We start from the raw sequence: 9,559 nt of genomic DNA, 5'->3' as shown, positions 1-9,559 counted from the left end.
GGTCAGGTCAGACAAACTCTGCAGAGTGTTTTTCTCATGACTTATTTTTCTTAAAGATATTTTAATGCTTCATTCATCAGATTATTTAAATGCATTTTATCCTCTTGCTTATTCTTGATTTATATACTTATGCAAATGTTTTTATATTCATTTTGGAATGTACTGTCATTTTTTATTTGTAAATGTGAAGCACTTATTAACCTGGATTTGGAAAAGTTAAACTTCATTAGTACTGTGCATTTATTGCCCTGCTCTTCCTGTAGCAAATCAAAAACCCAAATTATTATGTCTATAAAATGTTTAAGTCATGTCAAAGTGATTTAGAGTGTTCAAAATATATAAAAGGGAATAAACACAGGAAAACAAATCTGTCACACGGAGTGAAACCTTGACCCACATAAAAATCAAAACCTAAGGTGACGGTTAGCCTGATGCAACTTGTTAACCGCAGTGATTTCTCTGCTCCACCCTGGGATGGACCAAGGACAGAGGTGTTGCTGGTTTGACTGGTCCATGGATCCGTTAACAATAGAGATCCATTTAAAGATGTTGTTTTAGCAGAAGTTTCACACTCCACTTTCACAGCCTGAAGTTTGATGCTGTGACGAGGGAAAATTGAGATTACAGCAGTTTTACAGATTAAATCAATCTGTTAATCAGCTAAGATTTGCAAAAAGACCTTGATAGGATTTTAGTGAGTAAAACTTGTTAAAATACTTAAATACTTCAAAATCAGGCAGAGCAAGGCATCTGAACATTTTTTTATTGATTGTATCTCTCAATCTCTTTATTTTCGCTGTTAAATTGTATTTTTTGCAAGTTTGATTTAAATGGAACATTTCCTGAAGTTTTTCTGGAAACATTTTCACAACACAACTAACTGATCTCTAGCTCAAAGACCTGTGTCTGTACTGAGTAACAGATTACATACAGTATTTCTCTCCTGGAACCTTCTTACAAAATTATTAGTTAATTTTGGTTAAATACTAACTGAGTCTAAAAAAGAGTCTTAAAACACTTGAATCGACCTAAAAATGTAGTTTTAACTGTAAAGTGTAAACTCCGCCAAGAAAGCTAAAACCTCCAAATTTCTGGAAAAAACATAACATGTGACTTTAGTGTCCTCAGTGGAAGTTATGATCCTGCATCAGGCCTTAATATATTTTATTTCCTTGGTATTCAGCCTAATGAGGAACTTACCTACAGTCTTCCATTATTGTAGTTATTATAGTCAAATTTGTCATGCATTTTGTGATGTATTTTGACTATCACACATATCACTGATTCTCACCTCCCCTGAGGCTGAGAAGCTTGGCCCTGGTTCAAGTGAAACTCCTCTGTTTTCTCTCTGTCGGGGCCTGACGTTAACCTTTTTGGTTATCTTGTCACTTGCCTTCAACCCCTTTTATTGGAGACAACATCTTACTTTTCACCAAAACAGGGATCCTCCCCGAATCACTTACCCAGATAAAATCAGGACACAATACTAAATCAGTCCTCATTCTAAGGAATTTCTCAAAGATTTTCCCCCCAAAACCATCCCTGTGCTTCTACAGAAAGAGGTACGGCTTGCTCAGTGCTGCAACCTCCTCTGTGCTTCTCTTTATGTTACAGGTTCAACGGGTGGAGAGAACAAATTGGTTTCACTGCAGCAGCTCCTTCACAATATAAAGATCACAATAATCTCCAAGTAGCAACGGTTGGCCCGAAGACAACAGAAACTCTTGCAGGCTCATACATGCCCTGTGAGATCCTACTGACTGTGTCGCCACAGAAAAATCAAATCTGAGACTGTGCGTGTGCCCGTGTGTGTAGCAATGAATCAAAATATAATCTTTTAATGAAACTTCTCCCCTGTCACATGCTCTCCAATTCTCTGCTTTCATTTCCACATATTTTAATCACTGTGAGCACTGATGAAGCAAAAGTGATTTAATTTTCTTTTTTAACGTGTAATATTTCCCAGACTTCTTCTCTTACCTGACACGAGGGTGAAGTTGACAATAGATACTGATCTGAGGAAGACTTTGACCTCTAATTAATGATAATTCCCAAATAAAATGCCCCTTTTAAAGGGGGAATGGAAATTTGATCATTTATTGAAACAGAAAATATCCTTGATGACACTTTGGGCAGTGTTGCAACATCTCTACCGTCAGGCAGCAGAAGGAACTACACTGTTTCTGTGCAAAGTCCCCTCAGTGAACTTGATGATGATATGAAGTTTATGCATCAGGCCATACATACTTCATTGTGTCATTCTGACAGCTATGAAAGTGAAAAAAACCACATAACCTAACAGATCAAGTATCCATCTATCGTGAGATATTATATCATAGCTTTAGGAAAATATCCAACCACATTAAAATGACGCTGAATCTCAGCTTGTTGTTTAACAAAGTACATTTTCCAGAAACAGAGCGATTGAGATTGTGTTTTTGTTTCCTGCTTCCTCCTGAAGAAACATTTCAGGTTTAACAGCAAATGTATTCAGGAAGGATTCCTCTCAGGTGAGTCTCTGAGAAAGCACACAAGCGTATCTGTGTGTGGGTGAGTCCGACTGTTAGTCTGAATACATGTTAGTGACAAATCCCACAACACGTATAAATATTGCTTTTCCTTTTTCTAAACCTATTTTGTTTCTTTACTGTCAGATGGATGAAAATATTATCTGAACAGCTTCCCTCTGGATTGCAGTGTTGATACGGTGTACCATTTAGTCCATGCAGTGTTGGAAAGTAACTAAATACATGTACTCATAAGTGTTACTCTCTCCATTTTATACTTATACTATACTACACAACTAAATCTCAGAGGGAAATATTACACTTTTTACTCCTCTACAATTATTTGACAGTTGTACTTACTCTTTACTTTGCAGACTCAGATTCATAATGAGCTGCTTATACATTAATGAATCAATACGTTCTTCTTTTTGAAACAAATATTAAACATAAGCACTTTTCTTTCTCAGTCCAATTTACTGTTAATATACTTAATTTTAGTTACTTAACCCTGATATTTTGTTTTTGAAGAGCCTAAAAAACATACAAAACATTGTTTTATCACCTTAATACTTCATGACTTTTCATAATTTTAAGTAATTTTCTGTAGGGGACTTCAGAATATACTTACATGTATATATGTTATTGATAATATTGACAAAAAACACAAATATTGAAAGTTCTAACGGGAGAATTTCACTTTTAATTTATGTAATTGATATTTTTACTGAAGTAAAAGATCTGAATGGTTCTTCCATGGCATGATAAGTGAACAGGCCGTGATTGCTGTTGATGCGGGTGACTTAGAATCAATCCCGACAAAAACAAAACTTGACTGAGAAGAATGGGAGGCTGAACCAGGTGACAAGTGGAAGAGCTCGTTTGGCAGTCTCCCACGCTTTCTTCAACAATAACCGCCTTCAGTGAAGTCACCTCACGCATCCTGTCTATGAACCTCCACCTTTCTGCTTGGCTTCTATGTGACATATAATTAAGTGCACACATTGTTATCTGTATGAATGTGCCTGTATAAGTCACAAGACCGTGATGAGTAAGGTTAAACAATTATCAACCGCTGTCTGACAAAGAAAAAAGAAGGTGGTGTTTGATTGTATTGAACTTTGGGTACTTTATCAGCTCAGGGCGACTCCAAAGCTGAGATTAGAAGACATATAAAGATTGTTAACATCCGGCAAGCGAAAATAAAAAAGTTAATTTTAGCCACTTTAGCAGATCCGGACAAACCACCACCTTTTGATGAAGAGATTGAGGGATTTTAACTGATGAAATTTTGACTAAAATATCCCTCAAATGAGTGTAAACTCTCAAAATAGTCGAATGGATTTTGCATTTAATAGCAGTTAACTGGAGAGGCTGATCTGTGTTGACATATCTTTGTTCTGCAGATAAATTTAAAGATTTCTCTGTCTTTGTATCTCCAGAGTTATGTATCTACTTTGCTCATGAAATACTCGTCTCTCTATGTGCATTTCAAATGAAGGTGACAAAATTTCCCATGGAAGTGAGTCTCAAAATAGCATGTTAAAGCGTCCACGATCAAACAGGAATGTTGTGCGTTCTGTTTGCCTGCATTCCTCGAGCAGCCAACACACACCAAGCCTGGCTGCTTATAAAAACCTCACACTTCTCCTGTAGCTGACTGTAGATACAAGACAATTAGTAGGGTGTCACTTTTTAGGGGATTAAATATGCATCAAAATAGCAGACAGGCAGCAGAGAGAAGCTGGATGAGAAAGATCAACAGATCACAGATGCACACAAAAGAATATTTTTACTCTTAAAGAGTATGTTTTGAATGTAATTTGGGTATTCTGCCTGCAAACATCGCCATATGTTTGACCATGGAAATCTATTAGGTGTCTGAATCTCACACTAAGAGTTCACAGATCATCATCTCACCTTGTTAGATGAATGATACAGAGTTCACATGCACACAAAGAGATTTAGACACTCTGGTTTACAGTTTAAAGAGGCAAAGACACCTGATTTACAGTCTAAGTTATGAAGGACTGGTTGTCAGTGTTGAATAGATGATTTGTGAATTTCTTGCAACAGTTTTTTGCGTAATATGGCACGGGACAGCCATCTTGTTCAGGAGTTTACCTGTTTTTTTTTTATGTCAGTACAACTGCACAAATGCGTCAGAGGCTGCACGTACAGTCCACTATTGTGTCAGTATCAACGAACAAGACAGTGCTGCCTCAGTTTTATCACCTTTGTGTTTGTGCGTGCATGTGTGTGTGTGTGTGTGTGTGTTGTCCTGGGTCGGGCAGGTCTTTCAATATCCCTGTTTGTGTATAGATCACAGAGCAACTACTGTACTGTGCATCAACATCAAATCACTGCAACAACTTCCCACAGGTCTTCTTTATGAGAATCCACAACAATTTCAAATCTTCTCAATACTGCCACAAAGATCATTTGTTCTCTGTTTTCAAAATGTGTGAACCATCAAAATTGGAACTAACTTCACATTTTGTTAAAACCTGATGTGTTTTTATTTCACTCATACCCCCCAGATATTAATCTGAGAGCAAAAACGGAGTAGCTTTATGTGCAAATTAAAAGCAAAGTTAAATATTGCCCTGAAATAGAAGAAGACTTTTGTATAGGACTTGAAAAATAAGCATTATTTACCATAAGATATAGTGTTAGGAATCTTGTCATGAGTGAGTCATGATTGAATAAATGTGTTGGTATACTTTCTAAGTGGTAAAAAGTCAGCTTTAATTTTTTTTTAAAAATCTATTGTATATTTGTTTCATGTTGTTGTATTTCTGTAGATGTCAGTGTAGACATTGTTGACATTTTTTTCCCTTACATTTTCTAACAAATCTGTACTGTAAATGTAACAGAAGATAAAAGTAAGGAGATAATGAGAGAGGGAAGTAGTGTGTAAAATTCCTCCTCTTATATGCTGTTCATGCTGATATGTGATGGAGGATGTATGTACAGTATGTTTGTTGAAAAAATTGATGATAATCCATCCAACAATTTTCTTTATCGTTTATCCTCTATAGGAGGAGGGGGGCTGGAGCCAATCTCAGCTGACATTGGGTGAGTGGTGGGGGTGGGCACCAGTCAATCACAGGGCTAACATGTAATATAGAGACAGATAACCATTTGCACATTATCACCAATTTAGAGTCACCAAATAACCTAACCTGCATGTTTTTGGAGTGGGGGAAGCTATGCAGGCATGGGGAGAACATGCAAACTCCACACAGAAAGGCTCCAGCCAGCCAGTGGGTTTGAACCCAGAATATTGATGATAAGAAATTGTGTATTCTCCTGCATCATTTCAACATATTGATCCAAAACTGCAATTTGTAATCTCCTTAATCTCTACACACCTACAGTGTATTTTGCACTTTGTTTTAAGCTGTATTGACCAACACTATAATCTGCTATATCTCATTTTTCCAGAGATGTTTTTAAATCTTTCATACTGCTGCTAGTTGTATAGACTAAATATCTCTGCGGGGGTGATGAAGTAAACAGACAGATTAACTTTTTTTGCATGGCTTGATATTTACTTTGAAGTTTGATCAAAATAAGATAAACTGAAGATGGAAACATGGTCTAGTTCAGAAGAAAGTCTTTTTACAACACAAGGAATATTGACCCAACTTATTGGTCTGTTTCATGAGGCACATAATGAAAATTTTTCACAGTAAATTTAATTCAGCCCGTGCACCATCTACAAATATTGTGACTAATAACGGTCACTTCAGTTTCTCTTAATGGGCAGTAATATTCACAGCTCAGGGCTAAAACATCAGCAGTGTTGTGAAGCAAAACACACAAACACTCCATCAAGAATCCCAGAATCCCATAACACCTGAAAAACCCCTGACCTGTTTCCCTCTCAGTGTGTGTGTGTGTGTGGGTGTGCATGCATCAGCGACGGTGTTAGTAGCGGAGCAGAATGCGGGTCTGCCGTGCCCTCAGTGTCTGTGACTGTTTTTACTGTCATCAGTGGGAACAGTGTGATACCATCTAACCCCAGCCTCAGCAAAACACTGCAAAACATCACGACCATCGAGCTGTTTGAGACCCAACCCTGCAAAGCTGAAATATTCCCCATTTAAAGCTCTTAGATCAAGAATCCATCTAAAAATGAGAGTGAGAAAGTCCCAACCAGTGAGGCTCTAATAGCAAAAGAAACCACAAATAATCAGTAACAAGGGAGGGATGACAATCCCACAATGTCAATAAAGTGATTAAAACACATCTGTCATCAAGATAAAGTTGAGTAGATTTATTTAATGGTCCTGCACAACTAACATCACATTCAAACCTCAAATACTCTGTGTGCACATATGCGGTGTCTGTTAACATTTAGAAAGACCAACAACATGATAATCATCTTCAAACACATCACTACACTGTTTCATTGTTCATATAGGCTCGTCTCCTGTTTACCCAACAACAGCTTCACCTCTCCAACTTCAAGCCTGCACCCGAACTGATGGTCCAGTGTGACTCAAACAGACTATCAATACAGTTACAAGCGCTCTCGGCTCAGACAAGTGCTTACATGCTAGAAAAGTCAGGGCGGATTTGCATCTTATTTCCATCCTAGATAGGTGCCTGGAGTGAGGCGGGACAGCGGTATAGACCAACTGTCTTCTAGGATGAGGGAGGTGATAGGGGAAAGGAGGGAGGGGTGTTAAGATGGGGAGGGGTGAAAAAGAGGGATGTGAGAAAGGACGGGAGGGGGGGGGGGGGGGGGGGCTATGTCCCACTAGGCAAATAGAAAGAGATGACATAAAGTGTCCTGGAGGAGTTTGAGTCGTTGGAAACTGTTGGGTTGCACTTAAAAACTGCACTGACACTGTTTGACTGTTCCTTGTCCACTTGTCTGTGGTCTATTGCAGGCAGCTCTTTTCGTTTTCCCTTGTATGTTTGTGTCTCTCTGTCTCTTCCAAACAGTCATGAGATCATCTCTTTGCTGCAGGCTATTTAACACCATTAACCACAGAAAGCTCGGCCTGGGTGTGGGATACCTTCTGTTGGAGAGCAAAAGCAAAAAAAAGCTTGGCAAATGAGTTCTTTGCTTTGAAAGAAAAGGAGATATCAAAAAGCACCTCTCTCCTTAAGACAGGGATGATTAAACTGGGTCTTCTTTTTCTTTTTTGGTTTAACTCTGTCTTTGTAAGTAAGTAAAGTGAGCAAATTTCTAGAGCATATATGGCAAAGTGCCCAAAAAGAAAAAAATAAATATAAATATAAAAATAAATATATTTTATATATAAATATAAAATAAATATATTTTATATATATATATATATATATATATATTTTTTTTTTTTTTTTTTTTTAATGAAAATAGATAAATCAAACTAAGCGAATGAAAGTTTAAAAAGTGGGTCTTGGGGTGCTTTAAAGAAAGATCTGCTCAAGACAGAGAGCTCTGAAGTGTAAGAACCATGACTTCAAAAGCACAGTTTCCTTTAGTTTTGAGTCCCTAAATAAGGAACAAGGAATAAACCCTGATCAGAGGACATTAGAAATCCACTGGTTATATAATGCTGCAGAAGATCTCTAACACAGGCGGGTGCGTGAGCCTGCTGAGCTCTGAAAGTAAAAACAAGTCATGAATCTGATTTTGAATTTGAGGGGGACCTTGTCAAATGCTTTGCATTCTGGACCACTTCTTAATAATCCAGCGATGTCTTGCTTAGAAGAGTGAAGAGCGAATTACAATATAGATGAGATGAAATACAAGCACTATTAGACACAGTGGGCCTAAATTTAGCAATATTCTTCAGCTGGAAAAAACAGGAATGAATTAAATATTTTACATCTGATCAAGAGATAGTGCCTGGACAAAAGTGACACCTGAATTTCTGAGTGTGGATGTACAGATGAGGAGAAGCAACCAAGGTTTTCCTGCACCTCTACTGGACCTCTGTGTTATCAGTACAAGCCATTTTTTAATGTTATTTAGACAGTCCTGTAAAGTTAACAATTTTCTCAAATTTTGAGGGTTAAACAAGATGTGTAATTGAACATCATCTGTGTAGGGTTTAAAAATGTGAGGAGCTATTTTAAGTGCCCCAGAGACTAAAAGTACAATTAATTATTCAGCGAAACATGTGAGGTGACTGAGAGTTGGAGCACTTCTACAGCTTGGGCATTGAAGTTTTGTTTTTTCTTTTTTCTTTTTTGATAAATAGTCATACAACAACAATATTAACAAGCCAGTGAACAGCTTAAATCAATTAACTTTTGTATCACTTCTGTGTCAATTTTGAATGAATTAATCAAATATGGCACTTAAAGTATTGTAAGAACATTTTATAATTATTTTTTTTGGAATACACAATGGGAGGAAACACATCTGGATCCAAAGGCTCATCATAGTTTGCAGTGATAAGATGTACCTTCAAAACTTATTAAACTAGCATTATTGTACAAGGCAAACAAGATAGGACCCAGAATGGTACCTTGGGGCACACCACAAGGCAGAGTTGCAGATGAGAACAGTTACCAACAGAAACTGAAAAACTCCTGTCAGAGGGGTAGGAGGAGAAAGATACACACCCACTGCCCAAGTCTGTCAATCAAGATACTGTTGTCTACAGAGAGCCAGAACTTTCTCCTGCATCACCCTGCATCAATATGTCATCTGAGACTCTGAAAAGTGCTCTTTCAGTGGAGTGTGAAGGAAACTGGACTGAAACTTATCAAGAATGTCATATGCATTTACATGACTACTTTTTTCTAATATGGTCTTTGTCTTTGAGGCTTCATCTCTTTGAGAACTTGTGAAGACTCCCGAGAGTCACTTGTTTGGTCTTTTCTCAGGTTTGATCCAGACTCTGTTTGTCTTTTGTCTGTTTTGGCCTCTCTGCACTCTGTCGAGTCAGCATCTAGTCAGATCCACCATCAGCAGCACAGGTACATATTCCCAGCCTCACACACACACACACACACACACACACACACACACACACACACACACACACACACACGCACACACACACACACACACATACATCCTTGTATCCCTCCCTCACTGTTATATC

This window comes from Thunnus albacares, chromosome 15 (genome assembly GCF_914725855.1).
Source record: "Thunnus albacares chromosome 15, fThuAlb1.1, whole genome shotgun sequence".
NCBI lineage: Eukaryota > Metazoa > Chordata > Actinopteri > Scombriformes > Scombridae > Thunnus > Thunnus albacares.
The sequence above is the reverse complement of the archived record's forward strand: the minus strand, read 5'-3'. Positions refer to the sequence as shown.